Genomic DNA, 23,885 nt, shown 5'->3' on the forward strand with positions numbered 1-23,885 from the left:
ACCTGCTACGATAATTCTAATATAAGTTTTTTATTAGTTCATGTATTTTCTTTTCCTTTTGCTAAATATCAAAGAGTAAAATTATTGAGTCATAGGGCGGGTGTATTTTTAGATTTTTAAGAAACTGCTAAAATGATTTCCATAGTAGTTGTACCATTGTATACTCCCACACCCAGGGGCATCATAATCAAATTGTTAAAATGAAGAATAAGAGCAAAATCTCCAAAGTAACCAGAGAAAATGAATTTTTTTTTTTTTTGCATTTGCCTAGTGAAAGTTTTTGCATCCTTTTACTTTCATTTTTTATTTAAACATGCATATCCTATAAGCATTTCCAATTTCTTCAATTTACAGTTACAATTTTTATGATTACTGACATATTAGAATTTTTTTGTATCACTGTAATTTTTGCTTTATTTCCGTGTTCTTTTATTATCTTTCCCACTACTTATGAAGCTGATCTTCCTTGAATCTTTGTAATTTATAATATTTACATTCATATACACAAAAGTTTAGTTTGGTGTTTAGTGTTGAAATTTTTAACACAGTAAATAAATCCTATGCTAATTAGCATCTTTTCTTTGTAAACAATGTAAATATATCAGCTGTGTGTTGAATTTCAGTTTGATAATTATTTTTACCTCTACCCTTTGAATATATTACTCCATGCCCTTTAGGCCTTTCTTGTTATTTTTGAAAATTAGCTGTCAGAATATTATTCATCACGAAATTATCTCTTTTATCGCTGAATGATCTTCCGGTTTTTCTATTTATTTTGAAACATTGTGCAGTCTTACAAGAATATGCCTTGTGTAGATTATATTTGTCCTGCGTGCTATTTAATGTACTTTTATTTTTTCATCTTTGGCTACTTAACACATTTTGTTTTTTGTTTTTTATTGATTTAATTTTTGTTACAGATATTTCTCCTTTTTTTCCCCATTGACATCCTCCTCCCCATCTCCCCCACCCCATCCCCAGCTTTGTTGTCCATGTCCATTGGTTATGCATACATGCATATAAGTTCTGTGGTTTATCTCTTCCCTCCCCCAACCATCTCCTCTTCTGAGGGTTGTCAGTCTGTACCCTACTTCCATGTCTCTGGGTCTACCCTATTCCTCAGACTTACTTAACACATTTTGTACTGCATACATTTTCGGGGCATTTTGTGCTTTTCTAGTAGAAAGTAGTCCATGTTAGCTCAGAATATCATGTGGTAATCAGGAGCCAATTGTTTATTTCTTTTTTTCAGTTTTATTTTGTATATTGATTTGAAATTATTGACAGTGTATACTCAACAAATCAATATAATCGTGGCGTATAAATAAATCTCTACATGCTTTCATATAAAAAAAAATTACTTATATGTGAAAGTGCTTTGAAAATACGAAATACTCTAAAAATATGTATATAGATAGTTTTATAGACATAACTTTAGAGCAAATTATTAGAACCTCTAGAATTCCATGTTTATTTTTCAAAATTATTATCTTAAGTGGTCATTAAGTTACTGAAATATTTTAATGGTTTATAAAGTTTCTTCTTCTTAAAAGAGTAAATCATTTAGAACCATTAAAAATAATTAGGTTTACAGGATATAATTCTAGATAAAAAGAATTAATAACTTTTTGCAACCCTAGTGCACTGCTGGTGGGAATGCAGACTGGTATAGCCACTGTGGAAAACACTATGGTGTTACCTTAAAAAATTAAAAATTGAACTGCCATTTGACCCAGTGATCCCACTTCTAGGAATATACCCTAAGAAGCCTGAAGCACCAATCAGAAAGAATACATGTACCCCTATGTTCATAGCAGCACTATTTACAATTGCTAAGATTTGGAAACAGCCCAAGTGTTCATCAGTAGACAAATGGATAAAAAAGCTGTGGTACATGTACACAATGGAGTACTATGCAGCTGTAAGAAAGAAAGATCTCTTATCCTTTGAGACAACTTGGAGGGACCTGGACAGCATTATGCGAAGTGAAATAAGCCAGTCAGAGAAAGACAAGTATCATATGATCTCACTTATTTATGGAATCTAATGAACAAAAATAAACTGAAGAACAAAACAGATCCAGAGACATGAAAGTAGGGAACAGACTGACAAACCTCAGAGGGAAGGGGGCATGGGGACTGGCAGAGATAAACCAAATAACTTATATGCATATATGCATAACCCATGGACACAGAAAATAATGTGGTGAAGGCAGGGCATGGTGGAAATGGGAGGAGGGGATCAATGAAGGGAGAAGGAGGACTTCTGTAATAATTTCAACAGTCAAGATAAATATCTTTAAAAAAAAAAAAAAAAAAAAAAACAGGCTGTGGCAGATTTGACTTTCTAAACAAGTAAAATTTTAACCTAAATTATAAGTATCTTTTATTTTTTTTCAATTTGTATTAATTTATTTTTGTTACAGATGTTTCTCCTTTCCTCCCCCTAGACACCCTCCTCCCAGCATTGTTGTCTATGTCCATTGGTTACACATACACGCATATAAGTTCTTTGGTTTGTCTCATCCATTCCCCCCGGCCCCCTCCTCTGAGGTCTGTCAGTCTGAACCGTACCCCTTTTTATGTCTCTGGGTCTATTTTGTTCATCAGCTTATTTTGTACATTATATTCCACAAATAAATGAGATCATATGGTATTTGTCTTTCTCTGACTGGCTTATTTTGCTTAGCATTATGCTCTCCAGGTTCCTCCATGTTGTCTCAAAGGATAAGAGATCTTTCTTTCTTACAGCTACATAGTATTCCATTGTATATATGTACCACAGCTTTTTTATCCACTCATCTACTGATGGACACTTCGGCTGATTCCAGATCTTAGCAACTGTAAATGGTGCTGCTATGAATATAGGGGTACATGTATTCTTTCTGATTGGTGTTTCAGGTTTCTTAGGATACATTCTTAGAAGTGAGATCACTGGGTCAAATGGCAGATTAATTTTTAATTTTTTGAGGAAATACCACATTGTTTTCCATAGTGACTGCACCAGTCTGCATTTCCTCCAGCAGTGTACTAGAGTCCCCTTTTCTCCACACCCTCGCCAACACTTGTTGTTTGATAATTTGTTGATGGCAGCCATCCTGGTGGGTGTGAGGTGACACCTCATAGTCATTTTATTTTGCGTTGCTCTGCTGAATAGCGATGTTGAACATTTTTTCATATGTCTCTTGGCCATTTGTATGTCCTGTTTGGAAAGATGTCTCTTTAGGTCCTCTGCCCATTTTTAAATTGGATTCTTTGTCTTCCTTTTGTTGAGTTGTATAAGCACTCTATATATTTTGGAAATTAACCCCTTATCTGATATATCATGGGCAATTATGCTCTCCCATATAGTGGGTTCCCTTTCCATTTTGATGGTTGTTTTTTTTTGTTGTTGTTGTTGTTGTGCAGAAGCTTTTTACTTTGATGTAGTTCCATGTATTCATTTTTTCTTTTGTTTCTCTTGCTTTAGGCATCATATCAGTGTAAATTCTGCTGCGTATGATGTCTGACATTTTGTTGCCTGCATTTTCTTCTAGGATTCTTATGGATTCACGGATCACATTTAAGTCTTTTATCCATTTTGAGTTTATTCTTGTGTATGGTGTAACTTGGAGGTCTAGTTTCATTTTTTTGCATGTAGCTGTCCAATTTTCCCAACATCTTTTATTACAGAGGCTGTCTTTACTCCATTGTATGCTCTTGACACCTTTGTCAAATATTAATTGAGCATAATGTCTTAGGTCTCTTTCCAGGTTCTCTCTTCTGTTCCATTGATCTATCTGCCTGTTCTTGTGCCAGTACCACGCTGTTTTGATGACAATGGCTTTGTAGTATAACCTGCTATCCAGTGTTGTGACCCCTCATTATAAGTATCGTTTAAATCTATGCTGTCCAACACAGTTGCCATTAACTCTCTGTGCCTATATTTGAGTTAAAATTAAATGGGCACTTCACAAACCACACTAGATACACTTCATGTCCTTATAATTAGCATATTGCTAGTCACTGCCATTACTGCACAGCACACAAATTTCTCTAAACAGCACTGTTTGTTTTTTTTTCCCTCACCGAGGACATGTTTTTATTGACTTCAGAGAGAGAGCATGGGGGACAGAGAGAGAGACATTGATGTATGAGAGAAACATTGATTAGTTGCCTCCCATATATGCCTTAGTCAGAGTTTGAACTCACAACCTTTTGGTGTATGGGACGATACTCTAACCAACTGAGCCACCTGCCAGGGCAACAGCACTGGTCTAAAAATACATGGTTTTGTTATTGTCATCCAAGTTAGAAATAAGTTAATTTACTCACAGCTATTTGTTTCATAGAGCGATATCACTATATTTGGTTTTGAAATTCTTGTAAGTAGTGTAAAGTCACTTTAGTCATTTTATATTTTTTATTTTATTCATATCCTCAGAATATGTTTTATTGATTTATTTATTTTTTTTGAGAGAGAGAGGAAGGAGAGAGAGAGAGAGAGAGAGAGAGAGAGAGAGAGAGAGAGAGACATCAATCAGTTGCCTCCCATATGCACCCCGACTGGGGATCAAACTCACAACCTAGATATGTCCCGTGATTGGGAATTGAACCCACAACCTATTTTTATTTTTGGTGTATGGAATGATGCTCCAACCATCTAAGCTACCTGACCAGGGCCACATTAGCCATTTTCAAATTGGCAAGTATTCCAGTTACTACGGCTGTGTAACAAATAACCCCAGAACTCTGTTGCTTAAAACAGTATTTGTTTTGCTGAAACATGGGCAAGCTGTGCAGTACTTGAATGAGAAAAGTTTGTGTGTGCTCTGCACTGCTTAAGGTGGAATGGTTTAGAGGTTGGGGTCAGGGGCTGGAGTTATCTGAAGAACTGTTCACTCATATGTCTATATTTAGTAGTGGGCAGCTGGTTGAGTCCTATATCCACACATGTCCATTCTAGGTTACCTGGTTACCTTACCACAAGGTGATTGAGTGCCACATGTGATCATCCCAAGATAAAAGAAAAGCTAGTCGGAAGCCACAATGTATTATATCATAGCTTTGGAGGTCAGGCAGTGTGGCTTCTACCCCTTGGCATTTGCGGAGACAGCAGCCAAGGCCTGCCCAGACGTAAGGAGAGAGGAAATATAGTCTGGCCAGTGTGGCTCAGTGGTTGAGCATCGACCCATGCACCAAGATGTCACTGGTTCGATTCCCAGTCAGGGCACATGCCCAGGTTGTGGGCCAGATACCCAGTGGGGGGCATGCAAGAGGTGACCAATCAATGCTCTCTCTCTTCAATGTTTCTATCTCTCTCTCCCTCTCACTCCTCTCTCTCTAAAGTCAATAAAGAAAAAAATTGTTTTAAAAAAGGGGTCAAGGAAATTAATCCCACTTCCTAGTGGAGAGTGGTATGGTTCTAAAAGTGCATGAAGGATCACCTCTCTCATATAATTGCTGTGGCAATTTTTAGAGAATGCAATGTGCCACACCTGTTTTCTGCATTTGAAGTCTAATGTACATACATAAATATATATTCTTTCTATTTCAGAAGTGAAACTACATTAATTTTAAATAATATGAAGGAGGATTGCCGGGCCAATGTGGCTCAGTGGTTGAGCACTGACCCATGCACCAAGAGATCTCCAGTTCAATTCCCAGTCAGGGCACATGCCCAAGTTGTGGGCCTGATTCCCAGTAGGGGGCATGCAGGAGGTGGCCAGTTGATCTCTCTCATCAATGTTCTCTTTAATGGATGTTTCTCTCTCTCTCCCTTTCCCTTCCTCTCTCTCTAAAATCAATAAAGAAAAAATAAATAAATAATATTAAGGAGTGGGAAAGAAGGAGACTTACATTTTTGATATCACATGTTTTTGTACTTTTGGAATTTCTAAAAATCTTTAACATATTGTAAAGAAAATAATGCAAATTACAATATTGACATCGCTCAACACAACTATTACTAGAAATCAGTGTATGCTTAAACTGTCAGAGAATATACTTTTTAATAAATGGATATCATCAAGTCCAATGTTCTCACTTTACAGATTAAAAAATAACTTCCCATTAATAGCAGTCACTTATTTGAATTATCATCAGATAGTCTCTTAATTTCTGGATCACTGCCAAAGTTCTTGCCCAATTGTCTGGTACACAGAACTACTGTGTTCACAGATAGATCGCCTACACTGTTGCTCCCAGGCGGTAATGTCTTGTACTATGTACAAAATATTTGCAGAACAGCAGTAGAGAACTACAGAGAATTACATTAAATCTTCTATTTGATTTGTCAACCTTGTAAAAACATGTGATATCACCAGTTGGACTGCTGTATTGAAGCAATTAAGGAAGTTTACTTTGCCCTATAGAATCCACTAGAATATTTTGGTTTCTCGTTGACTGCAGATTTCTATAAAATTGACATGTGTTTTTTTCTCTGACCCTATCTTTATTCTCAAACAATGATGAAAGATTTGTCTGGTTTTAATCAGTACAGTAATATGACAAACATACCCAGGAACCCTCTAGAAAGTCAGAATAGAGTACTTTGCTGCATTTGTCTTATTTAAAAACAATTAAAAGAGGAATAAAGTGTACTTGGGAGCAGCTAGATAGAAAGAACAGGCTATTGATAACAAGTGGAGACAAAGTCTTTAAAAATGTGGTTAGTGAGATGTGAGGACTTAGCGTTACAATACTTTTATTATGTATTTATTTATTTATTTATTATTTATTTATTTATTTATTTATTTATTTATTTATTTTATTTTTTATCTTCACTCAAGGACATTTTTACATTTATCTTCAGATGGAGTGGGAGGGAGAGAGAAAGGAAGAGAGAGAGAGAACCATCGATGTGAGAGAGACACATCGACTGGTTGCCACCCACACGACCCCAACCAGGGTTGGGGACAAACTATAACAGAGGTATGTGCCCTTAGCGGGAACCGAACCTGGGACTCTCTGGCCCACAGGCTGATGCTCTAACCACTGAGCCAAATCAGCCAGGGCACAATACTTTTATTTTACCGTACAAAGAATAAACCCATTTACTCTGTACTATAACAGCAGTATTCCTGATATGAAAAGATTTTTTCTTATATCACTAGTATCTTTACTCATTGTGGGTTACACATTCTTGTCAATTTTGCTTGGAGACCACCCCAACAGGCAAAATCCTCCTCCATGGTGCTGGAAGGAATTCTGCAGAATGCCCCCATTACAAACATCTGCCAGGAGCACGTATCTGTCAACAGTGTAAATGATTTTGAAAGAGTTTGGCGGTACCAAAGGGAAAAGTTGGAAAAAAACTTAATGCAATTTTATGCCAAGCTGAGTTCATTCAGCACTGAAAAATTACATAATTATGTAATAACGAGCAACAATTATGTGGTTATTGTCAGCATACATCGTTTAAAATTGAGTAAAATAGGACCTTTTGGAAATATCATCTTATAGTTACAAGGAAAAAACTTAACAGGACAAAATTCTACTATTTTTCTCATTTTAAAATATATATATATTGTTTTCCTTTATTGATTTGAGAGAGAGAGGAAGGAATAGGGGAAAGAGAGATAGAAACATCGATGAGAGAGAACATTGATTGGCCACCTTCTGCATGCCCTACAATGGGAATCGGGCCCACAACCTGGGCATGTGCCCTGACCGGGAATTGAACTGGCGACCTCTTGGTGCATGGTTCAATGCTCAACCACTGAGTCACACCAGCTGTGCTATTTTTCCCATTTTATAACCATTATTTTGTGATATCTAAACCATCCAGATAGAGGCAATGAAATTTTTGAACTGATTTTGAAAATACAATTTTAATTACTAAATGCCACAAAAAACAAGCTTGCTTTTGCTTCTCCAACTCCTTGAAAGATACAACATAAATACATGGCAAAGCACACTGAATTGAATGAATGAAAAGCCATTCCAGTGGGTTTTTGTGTGGCTTAGTGAAATAAAATAATATAATTTGAACATACTGTACTCATTTAAATATTCAACATAATAAAATATCATTTTCTAATATTCTGGAATAAATATCATCTCAGAGTGAATATTAAATTTTATATGATTTACTTTTCAAGTTTCAAAGATTTTATTAAATGGTATAGAGGACAACATCAAGGGGCTTTTAAAACATTTAACAATGAGTGCAATAAATTTAATCCTTTTTTACGGCTATATTTTTCCAATTCCTAGTACAAAATTAAGCAAATCAACAACAATGTTGCAAAATACACTGCATTAAAACTAAGTTTAGGTATAAAATTATAACTAAAATAGAGATATGGTATGTGAAACCATGAAATAAATGCTCTCATAGACCAGTGATTTACAGAGTAGTATACAATATATATATATGGGCAAAATAAGTAAATGAAGGTGAATTTTTAAAAAGGTAAAAATTACAAGATGAGGCCAGATAGAAAGTTATTATGCAGAAATTCATTTCATAATGTCCTACAAAATAATTGTAAAGTGAACTGCAAATTCAGCTCTGAGCTTCATAATTATCAATATTAATCTTTTTATCCATTTTCCCTGTTTCTGGATCTAGTGTAAATTAGATTAAATGATATAGGCACTCATCATAAACTCTGGTTCATTATATCTTCTAATTATTGTGGTGTGAAGTCCATGAGAAACAAAGTAAAGTTTAGTGGATTTTTTTCCATTTGATTTCTGAGAATATCCGTTGATCACCTAGAAATCACTGTGCCTAGCAATATCAGGGACATCTTTTCAAACTGTGAATTTCTCATCCTTGCTGAAATAACTTTGTTTCATCAATGCAACAAATGTGTTTGGAGCACTAACTATTCTGACCACTGTGCTGGGCTCTGGGAATATAAGTTAAATAGCATTTTATTCTTGTCCCAGAGTTATTTCTAGTTCAGTGAAGGGGATACAAAATTATAGTACATTAGGTTAATGCTTTTATGAAAATGTAAGGAACAGAAAGGTAACACTAACAAAGAAATCTCTTATGTCTTTAGGAACAGTATAATTTGGTAAGTTTTGTCTTGAACTGCAGTCATGTTTTAAGTAGAACCACTGATTATCTATAAGTGTAGCATTAGATGTCCAAAGAATTGAGTAAGTTTGACACAGTAAACACAGTATCAGTAACAAAGTAAGAATATTACAGTTGATGTAAATATACAGAGACATGGAGATAAAATAGAAATGGACATAGATGGTATAGATGTAGATGATAGATATAGATAGATATAAGTATAGGTATAGGTATAGGTACAGATATAGATATAGGTATAGGTATAGATACAGATACAGATACAGACATAGGTATAGATACAGATACAAATATAGCTACAGATATAGGTATAGATATAGATACAGATATAGATATAGGTCTAAGTATAAGTATAGATACAGATATAGGTATAGGTGTAGATACAGATATAGGTATAGGTATAGATACAGATATAGGTATAGGTATAGATATAGATACAGATATAGGTATAGGTATAAACACAGATACAGATATAGGTATAGATACAGATACAGATATAGGTATAGATACAGATACAGATATAGGTATAGATACAGATACAGATATAGGTATAGATACAGATATAGATATAGATAGCACTGTCAGTACTCTGAAACATCTGAGATAGAGGTAGAGGTGGTGTTATCTATTCAATAGCTGTAGTATCTATAGAGTATATACTTTTGATACTGTGTATCTACATGATATTTTATGTTTAATTCTTAATCTTTCACCCTACCTTATCATACCCCATCATACAGTGAATTTAGAATTATTGGGGAGTTTCTTGCTTTAAACATGTACTCCCATGCCAAAACCTCCTGCTAAATGGACCTGCCCTTGCTGAGGGTGCTGGCACAGGTAGCCATCTGTATATCAGATGTTCTCTATCTAGGTGACTAGACAGAGGATGAACATCTGTTTTAAGGGCTAGCAAATTTTAGATTTACTCATAAAAAAAAGATAGGATGAGTTTTTCAAATACTTGTCTTGGAAATTGCAGAATTGGAAAACAGACAGCTGATAATTCTTCTAGGAAAGTAGAAGTCTAAAGGATTTAAGATAAAGGCAGGAGATGGGAACTGGCCAAGAGTCGCAATGAAACCAGACCATCATCCTACATCACACACAAAAATAAACTCAAAATGGATGGAAGATTTATATATAAGCCGTGAAACCATAAAAATCCTAGAAAAAAAACACAAACAGTGAAATCTCAGACATCTCTTGTAGCAATATTTTTGCTGATGTATCTCCTACGGCAAGGCAAAGAAAATAAAAATAAAATGTTTTTAAATGGGACTACATCAAATTAAAAAGCTTCTGCACAGCAAAAGATACCATCACCAAAATGAAAAGGGAACCCACTGTATGGGAGAACATATTTGCCAATGATATATCCGATAAGGGATTAATTTTAAAAACTTATAAAGAACTTATACAATTCAATACCAGGAAGACATAAAAATCTAATTAATCATACTGTCTGACTTCAAATTATACTACAGAGCTATGATAATAAAAACAGCATGGTAGTGGCAGAAAAACAGACACACAGATCAATGGAACAGAATTGAGAGCCCAGGTATAAAACCACATGTACATGGGCAGATAAATTTTGACAAAGGAGCCAGAAACACACAATGGAGCAAAGAAAGCCTTTTCAATAAGTGGTGCTGGGAAAATTAAAAATCACATGCAAAAGAATAAAACGAGATTAGAAGTTTGTCCCCATGTACAAAAAGTAATTAAAAATGGACCAAAAACCTAAATATAAGACCTGAAACAATAAATTACATAGAAGAAAACATAAGTAGTAAATTCATGAACTTTGGTTGTAGATAACATTTTATGAACTTGACCCAAAAGGCAAGGGAAGTAAAGGCAAAAGTCAATGAATGGGGTTATATCAAACTAAAAAGCTTCCACATGGCAAAAGAAACCAACAACAAAACAAAGAGGCAGCTGAACAGATGGGAGATGATATTTGCAAGCAATAGTTCTGACAAAAGTGTAATATCCAAAATATATAAAGAACTCATAAAACTCAGCACCCAGACAAGCCAATAAGACATGAGCTGATGACCTGAACAGACACCTCTCCCTAGAAGACATGTAAACAGCCAATAGATATATGAAGAGATGTTCAACCTCATTAGCAATTAGGAAAATGCAAATCAAAACTACAATGAGATACCACCTCACACTTCTTAGAATGACTACTGTCAGCAAGTCAATAACAAATGTTGGAGAGGTTGTGGAGAAAAAGATACCTTCCTTCACAGCTAATGGAAGTGTAGACTGGTATAGCAACTATGGAAAACAGTCTGGTGATTCCTCAAAAAAATTAAGAATTGAGCTGCCATGTGACCCAGCAATACATCTCCTGGGCATCTACCTGAAAAACTCAAAAACATGTCTTCACAGAGATATATGCACACCTATGTTCACTGCGGCATTATTCACAGTGTCCAAGACATGGCAATAACTAAAGTGTCCTGTGATAGAGGATTGGATAAAGAAGATGTGGTCCATATACACAGTGGAATACTACTCAGCCATAAGAAAAGACAAAACACTGCCATTCGCAACATGGATGGACCTTGAGAATATTACACAAAGTGAAATAAGTCAGGCAGAAAAAGATAAGAACCATATGATTTCACTCATATGTGGGATATAAAACTGAACCTCATGAACCCAAACAGCAGAGTGGTGTTTGCCAGGGGGAAGAGGGTGGGGGGTAGGGAGTGAAGGAGGCCTAATATATGATGACAGAAGATGATTTGACTTTGGGTGGTAGGAACACAGTACAATATGCAGTTACTGTAACATAAAATCCACATCAGAAACATAGATGATCATATTAGCCAATGTCACCCCAATAAATAAAATAAATAAATGGGCAAATGGCCTAAATAGACCTCCAAAGAGGACATACAGATGGCCAATAGATGTATGAAAAAATGCTCAACATCACTAATCATCAGAGAGGTGCAAATTAAAACCACAGAGAGATTTCATCTGACACATGCCAGAATGGTTACTATCAATAAATCAACAAACAAGTGCATATGAGGTTGTGGAGGAAAGGGAAACTTCGTGTTGGTGGGAACACAGACTGGTGCAGGCACTGTGGAAAGCAGTATGGAGTTACCTCAAAAAATTAGAAATGAAACTGCCATTTGACCCAGCAATACCACTTCTGAGAATATATTCTAAGAATCCAAAAACACTAATCAGAAAGAATGTATGCACCCCTTTGTTCATTGCAGCACTATTTACAATAGCTAAGATCTGGAAATAGTCCAAATGCCCATTAGTAGATGAATGAATAAAAAAGCTTTGGTACATTTACACAACGGAATATTACAAAGCTATAAAAAAGGAGGAAATCTAAATAATAAAGATGAATTAAAAAAAAAAAAAAGGAAATCTTACCCTTTGCAACAGCATGGATGGACCTAGAGATTTTTATGCTAAGTGAAATAAGCCAGTCAAAGAAAGACAAATACCATATGATTTCACTTAAATGTGGAATCTAATGAACAAAATACACTGACAAACCAAATAGAACCAGAGGCATGAATACATGGAACAGACTGACAGAAGGGAGAGAAATGGGGAGACTAGATGAAGGAAAGTGAAAGGATTAGCCAAAGACCATGTATACATAACCGTAGACACAGACAACAGTGTGGTGATGGCCAGAAAGCAGGAAGGGGGCTGTTGGGCAAAGGGGGAAAATGGGGACATCTGTAATAGAGTAAACAATAAAAAATAAAGTAAAAAAGTCCCAAATGAGTCTTGCAACATTGTATTCAAAAACAAGCAGAGAGCACATACTGGCACAAAGAAGCAACTGGAAGAAATATGCTAGCAAAGTCAGAGATGGCTATGAATAGAGATAAAGGGCCTGTTGGCTGACCTTGGTTTCTAATTGCTTTCCAGATACTTACTATCTTACAATTATCAGTTCCTTTATTTCACATTCCTGAGAGCCTCGCTGTTCCCTTACAATCATTTTCTTTCTTTATTGAGCTAGTTTAATGAATCTGTTCTCCTAACTATTAAAAGAACTAAGGAAAATAAATTTTTATTAACATAGTCACAACTTTAGGAATAAGAAGTACAAGAAAGCCATTAAAATAAAATATTCTCAATAAGAAAGCTGAAGTTTTTTAAGAAGGTGTAGTTCTTTGTATATATAATAAAAGAGCAAAAGAACATTTGCATAACACTTTCCAAGCCAATAAATGGTCATTAGACAAATGTTGAATAACCTCTGTTCTCCACTTGGATTCCATGTGCAAAACTGTTATCTGAGAATTGCATGGATTGCCCTTCTTCATCACTAGGGGGAGTGGGGCTCATGAGCCACTGCTGGGATAAGAATTTCCAGAGGTTCCCCCATGGGAGAATGAGATGTAGGGAAAAGCTTTATTTGCATGAAGTTACTTCTCTAGGATTCTAAAATCCCATTTGTCTTAGTCCTTAGTAGAGCCAGAAGCAAAGCTAGTGTCCAAAGTTTCTGTTCTTGATGTAGTACCAGGCTAATTCCAGACCATCAGTCCATTGTGTGTGGGTTCCACATGGCTGTGGGCCATGTGGGCAAATGCAGGAGAGAGAGAGAGAGAGAGAGAGAGAGAGAGAGAGAGAGAGAGAGAGAGAAACTCCCTTTGTTTAAGAGTTTAAATATCTCAGATTTCACACCCTTGCAATGGCCACACCTATTCTGGTCAATTACCTGTTTCCAAGTGTGACTGACAGATAAGCATCTTCCCATGTCACCCAGACCTTACTGGGCCTGTGTCTATGGTACAGTCCCTTCCCCCAGTGATCAGCAGGAAACAGACTTGGAAAGGGCTGAACTATAGCTTCCTGGTAAAGCTGTATAAATGCCATGCCTATATTATCTGGCAGCCCCTTTTCTTCTTTCCTGTTAATTAATAACTAGGTTATCACAACAATATCAATACAAGCTGCGTACATTTAGAACAGTCCTTTAATAGGTTAAAGAAGAGGTTGGACAATCTACTACTCAGGCACTAACTTAGTATACATTTTATTATCTCAAGGAAAAACTAGAGTTTTCCAGTTTAATCAAACTAGAAAGGATATTAGCCTAAGTAAATCCTAACATTGTGTTATCTGTTGATACACACAGTCTGGCATGATATTTAAATAAGGTGCACTTGCTGGGGTATTTATAAACCTCCAAAATAGTCATATCTTAGAAAAGTAAAAGCTTATTTTTGTCCCATATAAAATCTCAATATGAGTGTTCTTGCTCAGTCTGTCCTTTCCAAATGGTAATTCACTTCCCTAGTTGCATTCCACCATACGGCTCTACTACATTAAATATACAATTACCAAAGTTGTTTCTATTCCACCCAGTCAAAAGGGAAAAGAATCTGCAGGGTCACATAAGGGAGGATTTTTGAGGAAGGCCTGGAATTGGCATGCATTTCTTCTCACATTTCATTGTCCAGAGATCAATCACATGGTCACATCTATCTTCCAGAGAGATGGGAAAATGTAGTCAAGCTTTGTGCCATAAAAAACAGCAAACAGCCCTGGCCGGTTTGGCTCATCACTTAGAGCATCGGCCCATGGACCAGAGTCCCGGGTTCAGTTCCCGCTACAGGTATGTACCTTGGTTGCAGTTTGTCCCCAGCCCTGGTTGGGGTTGTGTGGGTGACAACCAGTCGATGAGTTTCTCTCACATTGATGTTTCTCTCTCTCTCTCTTCTTCCCTTTCTCCCTCCTGCTCTATCTGAAGATAAATGCAAAAATGTCCTCAGGTGAGGATAAAAACAAAAAAAAAAAAACAGCAAACAGATTTGATGAACCTCTTGTAGCCTGAGCCACACATTGTAACACAAAATATATATGCAAGTTAATCCATTTACAATAGATTTATCTTATATGAATTGCCATAAAGAGTTCTTTCTTCAAGAAATTTTTAAAATGTATTTAGTATATGCAAGAGTTTATCTCCATTCTTCAGCTATTTTGTATTTTAAACATTATTTTTTAATTTTTTTTACTGAATTTTTAAAAAAATATTTTTCCAATTTGTATTTTAAACTTTAAATAATGCCTATTGCTTCTCCAATATATTCAGCAAAGATAAAGATACAATTTATAAAACTGACCCCCCAAAAAATTAACATTCCTCCTCTGAAATTGTTACTTCTTATTCTTAGTGTCTGTGTAGGTAGCTAGTTATTGACAGGAGAAAAATAGTTATTAATATACGAAAGAAAGCAAAAGGGAACTAAATAATCTTAATAAACCAGAAAGCAGAAGCAGGTAACAAAAGAATTTCCACCTAGTTAATTGGTAAACAGACTCATTCACAGACTCCAGGGAACTTCCACCGAGGAGACTTAGTCCTGGGAAAGGGACAGGAAACCCTAGGGTGAGGGGTGCTGAAACCCAGCGCTGGAGTAGGGAGGGAGGAAATTCCTCTGCTGGGCGCAAGCACAATAGGAACTAGATGAAGTAAGTGAACTTGTGGACATGTGCAATGAAGAGTCAGGGTGATGACACAGAGGGGCAGGGCCTAGCCTGGGAACAATCCCAAAGGGAATCAGGTTCATTAGAGGACAAGAAACCCCAATAGAATTTACTGGGAGGAGGGTGCAATCCAGGCTCTGGACAAGTTAGGAATTTGGGTTGGAAAATTAAATGGTTGTTTGTCCTTTGCCTGAACCAAGACGATCTATGGAGGATGAACAGGAGCTTTGTGGCAGTGCTTTAAAGTCTCCCCACTTTCTACGTCCCCGGGGGTGTATTAATTCCCCTGAATTCACAATAAAATCTTACCATCATGTTTAAAGTTCTCCAATCATGTGTGTTTGGAATTCTTTTCTCATGTCATCACAAAAGAACCTATTACATTCACTGCCAACATTAGGATAAGCCAAATACTTTAATGACATTGCTTTTATAATATACCAATTAAATTTGGCAAATATATATGGGAAAAGAAAAAGTAAAAATATTGACTAATATGAATGTAGTAGATTATGAATTGTGATAAATCATCCAATTACCTTAGCATACTACAACTACTGATTTTGAACTATGTAAGGAGATCTGTAAATTTTTGTTCTTGTTTCAAATGAGTATAGGTTGGATAGTATTGTTATAGGGCAATGAAAAGCTAGGAAAATCCCAGGACAAGAGGAATAGGGAAACTGAGACAAGAAAATTAAACAAGGCCAAGCAGTTTGGACAGCCTGCAAGCCATTATCTTCCCCAAAACAAGGACACTTGAGAGCAAATGGTTTAAAGCCTCCATAACAAGAGAATGCTGGAAAGGATCGGAGAAGGGGTCCTCTCACCCTCTCTATAAAATATCAGCCATTTAGGGACAGGGAAAGGAATAAAAGGGGTAGTTTTATCTTTTTACTCCCTAAAACAGAAGCCAGCAGTCTCAAGGCTAGGCAGGATAAAATTGCCAGGTTCTTCTCATGAATTCTGGGAAAGCCACAACAAAGTAAGAAGGGACCATGAAAATGGATCTGTACCAAGATATTTAGCAAAGGAATTTTTAAACCTACAGACAGAAGGGTGTTTAACACCTCAAATTCCCACCCAGCTTGCTCTTCAGATTAGCTGAGAGCCTGTCTGCACTTTATAAGCCAGATAATAAATTTGCTTGTCTTGCTTCTTTAATACATTTGGTTGCTTTACTTGCTTTAATAAGTTGGCTTTATCACAATGCAATCAGGGTCTCTCATTTACATTCATTTATACGAGAAGACAAGAACTGGGGTGGGGATATCCTACTCCTTCTGACTCAGGGGGCTGCCCAATAACACCTTTTCTGGGAAGCCTCTGGGCTGCCTGTAACAGTATTTGTTTTCTTAAATGTTTTTGAAATTTGTTTTTTCTGTTTATTCTGAATAAAAGTTAAACATCTGATATAGAAATTATTTAAAGAGAGAAACCATTTGAACCTAAACCCAATGTCCCCAGATTTATCATGCAGGAAGATTATAATTTTATTTCACCTTCAATCATTTTATTCTAGTGGGTGACACTTGTTGAGCACCCACATGTATAAACTCACTCTCAAAAATCACTTAAAATAACAGAAATGTATCATGTCACAGTTCTGGAGGTTAGAAATCTGAAATCGAGGTATCAGAAGGGCCATGATCCCTCTGAGCAATCTGTAGAGAATTTTTTTTTAAATCATTAAACGCATTTTTTTTTCAATTTTTTAAATTTATTTTTGTTACAGATGTTTCTCTTTTTTCAACCCTAGACATCCTCCTCCCCACACCCCCAGCATTGTTGGCTAGAGGTCCATTGGTTATGCATACATGCATGTAAGTTCTCTGGTTCATATTATCCATCTCCCCACACCCCCTCCTCAGGTTTGTTAGTCTGAACCATACTCCTTTCTATGTCTCTGGGTCTATTTCATTCATCAGCCCATCTTATCTATTATGTTCCACAAATAAGTGAGATCAGGTGGTATTTGTCTTTCTCTAATTGGTTTATTTCGCTTAGCATAATACTCTCCAGGTCCCTGCATGTCATCTCAAAGGATAAGAGATCTCTCTTTCTTACAGCTGCATAGTGTTCCATTGCGTGTACATACCACAGCTTTTTTATCCATTCATCTTCTGATGGACCCTTGGGCTGTTTCCAGATCTTAGGGATTGTAAATAGTGTTTCTATGAACATAAGGGTACATATATTCTTTCTGATTGGTGTTTCAGGCTTCTTAGGGTATATTCCTAGAAGTGGGATCACTAGGTCAAACGGCAGTTCAATTTTTAACTTTTTGAGTTAACACCATAGTGTTTTCCATAGTGACTGCACCTGTCTGCATTCCCACCAACAGTGTATTAGAGTCCCCTTTTCTCCAAACCTTAGCCAGCACTTGTTGTTTGATAAGCTGTTGATGGCAGCCATGTAGGAGAATTCTTCCTTGCTTCTACCTTTTGGTGTTTGGCAATCCTTGGCATTCTTTGGCCTATAGATGCATTACTCCAGTCACATTGGCTGTCTTCTCTGTGTGTGTCTTCACATTGTCTACTTCCATGTGTGTCTATCTTTGTGTCTAAATTTTCCCTTTTTATTAAGACAACTTTTTGGATTAGGTCCCACCCTAATGATCTAATTTTAACTAGTTTACCTCTGTAAAGACCCTATTTCCAAATAAGGTTGTATTCTGAGGTGTAAAAACCTACTTAAATGTATTTGCCTGAGGCAGGGGAGGGAACACAGTTCAACTCATAGCAAATGCCTAAATACTGGACAATCTGGCTCAAGACTCCACATGCTTATTTTTATGCTTGCCTCTTTCTCTCTACTCTTTTTCCAATCTGTCTATCTCTCTGTCACTGTCTCTGTCTCTCACTCACTCTCTCCCCCAACATTGATAAAACCCCAAAGAAAGAGCCTGCTCATTTAAAGTCTGTTGTATATTTAGGAGTCGACTGTTAATTACACTTAGCATATTCTTCCATTTTTACATTTTTGTGTGTCCATAACTGTTTCTTGCACTACCAGACAATAAGGTTCTTGCTGGCAAGGATTCTTTTAATTCCTAATTGTTTCTCTTACAATCGATTGCATATAGTCAGTACTTAGTAAGCTTTCAATGAAATAATTTCCCATCAAGGTGAGAGATAAGAGTAAGACTATTAAGTTCTCTTGAATCCAAGTAATTTTTTAAATATACTTTTATTGACTTCTTTAGAGAGAGACAAAGGAAAGAGAGATAGAAACATCAATGGGAGAGAAGCATCGATTGGCTACCTCCTGCACGCCCCCTACTGGGGATCAAGCCCACAACTAAGGCACATGCCCTGACCAGGAATCAAACTGGGACCTCTCAGTCCATGGGATGAACCACACTGGCTAGGCAGAATCCAAGTCATTTTTATAAGACGTAAGAATTAATGAAACTTAAAGTGATATTTTATGCTTGTCTTTTTAAAAATTTTATCACATTTTTAAATGTATTTTGTTATTGGGGTGACATTAGTTAATACAATTCTATAGACTTAATCTTTATAAAGATAGAACAAAATGTGATGTTTATAAAAGTCTTTCATTTAACTTTTTTTTTTTTTTTGTATGACTTATATGTTGAGAGGACACGCACATGCACACACTGTTTTTATTAAGGCATTCTTTGCTGTTTTGTTACCCTGACAACTTAGCTCTGCCAATGACTTTCTATCCTGACACCTGATAAATTACTGATGGGAGTAGAGGTTAGACTATTCTATTTTTGGACATATGTGACTCATATCATGAATCACATTCTGGCATGTTCTAATGAGAGATCAATAATGTTTTCAGAAAGAGAGACCCTATAGTGCTTTATAAATGATAAGAGGTTAGTGTAAAGTGTAAGAGACAACGTACTAATCATATTTATACCTGATGGAATTAGTTTTAGCTTTGTTTTTGTTTTGTTTTTTTCTAAACCACACCTTGAACATGATAAATGTGTAAATATAGAAATAAATACAAATATCAGAGTTTGTTGGTTGGTCTGGTTGCCCCTAAAAAAAATTGATATATTTGTTTTCTATTGCAAAGTATGTGGCTATTGTCATTAACCATCTCACATTAATTTATCTTCTAAATGCATCTTCATCAAAATGATTTGTAAATCATAAACATTTGTCAATATGTTTAGTGAAGGGAATTATTGATTGTTAGTTCCAAATTAAATTACACTGTTTGAAGCACTTACAAATAATCTATCTTTACATAAGGCCAGTGCTTAAAAACATATAGTCTTATGTGGTGAAGATGACCAAATTGCAGGTTTTTAGAGAAAGTGAGGTGGGAAATGAGGCTGAAAATGTGGCCAGTACCAAGCAATGCTAAAAAATTTGGACTTTGTAGGGAGTAGAGAGCTTTAAAATATTTTGAGCAAGAATGTCTCATGATGAATGCCTAACCAATGGACATAGACAACAAAGCTGGGATGGGACGATGAAGGGGATCCGGGGGAGGTTGTCAATGGGAAAAAAGGAGAAACATCTGTAACAAAAATAAATTAACAAAAATATTTTTTTAAAAAAAAGAATGTTATATGATGAGACTTGTGTTTAAGAATGAATGATTTGATGGTAATGAGAAAGATGTATAAGCATAAAGAAAAACAGTGAACTGGAAGTTCATCCCTACTCCACTGTTAATATATATTGAGCTTAGTTCCAGATATTTTGTAACATGAGCTGTCAGTCTCATGAAGATATATAGCAGACAGTTGGAATTTTAGAACACTAATTCAAGAGAGTAGCCAAAGCTGGGGACAGATTTGACAGTCATACACCTACATAAAAACCTAGAAGTTGGAGTTATAGACGGTATAGTCTGGGTGAGAGCGAAGACTGGTGAATACATTTCATTTCTATTGAACACATGCAGAAAATCTACTTTGTGCCAACAGCAACGCTAAACTCCGGGGACAAAAATATCAACAAGACAAGCTCTTTGCCCTCCCTGTCCAGACACGGTGAAGACGTGCAAATAATCAAAAAGACTTGTCAATATCCTCTCCATTCAGGGGTGGGAAACGTCCAGCCCGTGGGCTGAAATCAATGCCAGCTGACATCACACGCCTCACCAAATTAGCCTGACCAAATACAGCAGACAAATTTTTAACGTGATAATTTTGTACAGCCCTCAAATGATGTTATAAATATCCAAATGGCCCTTGGCGGAAAAAAAAGTCCTCACCCCTGATCCTGGGATATGTGAATAGGTGTTTCGATGACCAACTATCAAATAAGTTAGGGAATCGTCACCTAGTAAATGATACCTCAGTATATCAATACATAACAATTAATAATAAAGCACCCTGGCCTGTGTGGCTAAGTTGGATGTTGTCTTCTGCACCAAACTGAAAGGTTGCCAGTTGGATTCCCCATCAGGGCACATGCTCAGGTTGCGGAATTGATCCCCAGTAGGGGGCGTGCAGGAGGCAAGCTGATAGATAATATAGTCTCGCATCACTGTTCATCCCTCTCCCTCTCCCTTCCTCTTCTCTAAAAATCAATGAACTATTCTAAAAAATTTAATAATAAAGCACTTACAGGCCTTATATATTAAACATTATGTTAAGTATTGTGTGTAAAAAGTATCTCTTTAATCCTATAGCAGTCCTATATTTATGCAAATTTTTTGGTTTAGAAAACATAGTGTTTAAGTATCTTTTCTTTTATTTTTTTAATTTATTTTTTTTCTTTATTGATTTTAGAAAGAGAGGAAGTGGGAGGGAGAGACAGATAGAAACATCGATGAGAGAGATCATCGATTGGCTGCCTCCTGCATACCCCCCACTGGGGATCTGGCCCACAACCTGGGCATGTGTCCTGACCAGAAATTGAACTGGCAACCTCTTGGTGCATGGGTTGACGCTCAACCACTGAGCCACACCAGCCAGGCTAAGTATCTTTTTTAAAATTTATTTTTATCCTCACCCAAGGACATTTTTGCATTTATCTTCAGATAGAGCGGGAGGGAGAGAGAGAGAAACATCGATGTGAGAGAAACACATCAAATGGTTGCCACCCACCTGACCCCAACCAGGGCCGGGGACAAAATGCAACCAAGGTACGTGCCCTTAGCAGGAACTGAATCCGGGACTCTCTGGTTTGGGGGACAACGCTCTAACTGCTGAGCCAAACCAGCCAGGGCAAGTATCCTATTGAAATTACACAGCTAGAAGAATATTTATTTTGTTGTTTTCTAGAATAAACACTTCCATTTCCAAATTGTACGTTTTGATGAAACAGTGTTTAGCTGAAAATATATTACAAAGCATAATATAACAATACAAGTATTTTAACCCAAACAGTCCGACCATGAAGATCGAGTTTTTAAACATTGCATCACACATTAGGATAACAAAGGTACAGAGGAGCCCTGGCCAGTTTTGCTCAGTGGTTAGAGCATCAGCCTGCGGACGAATGAGTCCCAGGTTTGATTCTGGTCAAGGGCACGTACCTCGATTGCAATTCGTCCCCTGCCCTAGTTGAGGTCATGTGGATGGCAACCCCTCCTTTCACATCGATGTTTCTCTCGCTCTTTCTTCCTCTCTCTCCCTCCCACTTTATCTAAAAAAAAAAAGGAAAAATGTCCTCAGGTGAGGATAAAAAAAGGTACATAGGAAAAGTCTTGAGATAAGGCAGCAACCTATTCACCTATCTGTAAAAGTATATCATCAAACTTGATAATAGAGGGGAAGGCTTCTAAAATTTTTATTTCTCCCAACTCAACTATTACCACCAGATCACAGCTTTCTATGTAGTTTAGTTAATGGAAGATAGTTATATTTTAAAATATCAAAAACACACATCTATTTCATTAATGTTGTGATGTTTCCATTAAGTATGGACAATTGTACAAAGCCTTTATATTATACTTAAAAATGTTGATTTCACTCATAGGTGGAATTTAATGAACAAACTGAACTACCAAGCAAAATAGAGACAGACTCATACATAGAGAGCAGGCAGACAGCTCTGGTAGGAGGGGGCTTTTGGGGTACAGTGTGGAAGGATTGAGCAAAAAAGAAAGAGAGAAATAACTCATGGACATGGACAACAGTGTGGTGATTGTGGTGGGAGGGGGGATGGGTGGAGGTGGAAGAGGGTATGGAGAGATAAATGGTGATAAAAATGAAATAAAATAGCCCTGGCCGGTTTGGCTCAGTGGTTAGAGCGTCAGCCTGCAGTCCAGAGAGACCCAGGTTCGGTGCCCGCTAAGGGCACATACCTTGGTTGCAGTTTGTCCCTGGCCCTGGTTGGTCCTGTGGGTGGCAGCCACTCGATGTGTCCCTTTCACGTCGATGTTTCTCTCTCTCTCTCTCTCTCTCTCTTCCTCCCTCCCACTCTATCTGAACAAAAAATGGAAAAATTCCTCGGGTGAGGATACAAAAAATAAATAAGTAAATAAATAAAATAAAATATAGAAAAAAAAAACACGTGTTATAAACAATTGCACAAAGTATTCTACACTTAAAGGTGTTATTCATGGATGAAAACTCATGGGTGTTTACACAGTAAATCCAGTGTTGTTGAACTAACTGTTCTCTGCCTGAAATTTTAATGACCAAATGTTTAATTTTAAGGTTATTATATATAATGTAAAATCAGTAAACAAACAAATAAACACTTTACTCTTGTTATTCTGTTATTCTAGTCATAAAAACTAACATAATGCATTAGTAATATCTGGTCATCCAAATACAAATGTACATAAGCAGTCTTGCTCCAAATTCCCAGCTAGTATCATTTCTAATGTCACTGCCTTTGGTTTTATTTCAATCATATAAGACTCAAGAATTTCCACAATTTAAACCTGTGGCTTGCTATTTGTACACTGCTACATGCAAGGCTAGGATAAGTTAAAAACCGATTTTTGCAGAGAACTCACCACAATTGTTCAGAGGCAATTTTTTCATTGTAATCATAGAATCTTTTGATATGTTTATTGAAATATTCATATGAAAGAAGCATCATTTGTTTATAAAAGTGTAGCCTTGCAATAACAGTTTAAAAAAGAAATACTGCACTTAAACTAAAGCATGTGTACATTTGTTATGAATATTATTTTATTCTGCCTTTTACACCTTTCCTACTAGTTTATGTACCACCTATATTTATAAGACTTAAAGTATATGCTCAGTTCTCTTCCTTACTAGCCAAATTACCATTTTTATTCATTTATGGTCTATGATGTTCAGTTGTATTCATTCTATATTGACAATAATAATTGGAACTATAAACATAAACTTATTTTAAGGATCAAATAGATAAGTTCTAAAAGTTATGCCACTGTGTGTTAATAATATTTTGCATTATTTTATTCTCCATGGTCTT

At 36.3% G+C, this 23,885-nt stretch overlaps 1 pseudogene; it reads left to right on the forward strand.

The window, feature by feature from the left end:
- The first annotated feature begins 21,866 nt into the window (after nucleotides 1–21,866).
- Nucleotides 21,867–23,885, forward strand: part of LOC118636111 — a 50,313-nt pseudogene continuing 48,294 nt past the window's right edge.

Source organism: Molossus molossus, unplaced genomic scaffold (genome assembly GCF_014108415.1).
Source record: "Molossus molossus isolate mMolMol1 unplaced genomic scaffold, mMolMol1.p scaffold_m16_p_2, whole genome shotgun sequence".
Classification (NCBI taxonomy): Eukaryota; Metazoa; Chordata; class Mammalia; order Chiroptera; family Molossidae; genus Molossus; species Molossus molossus.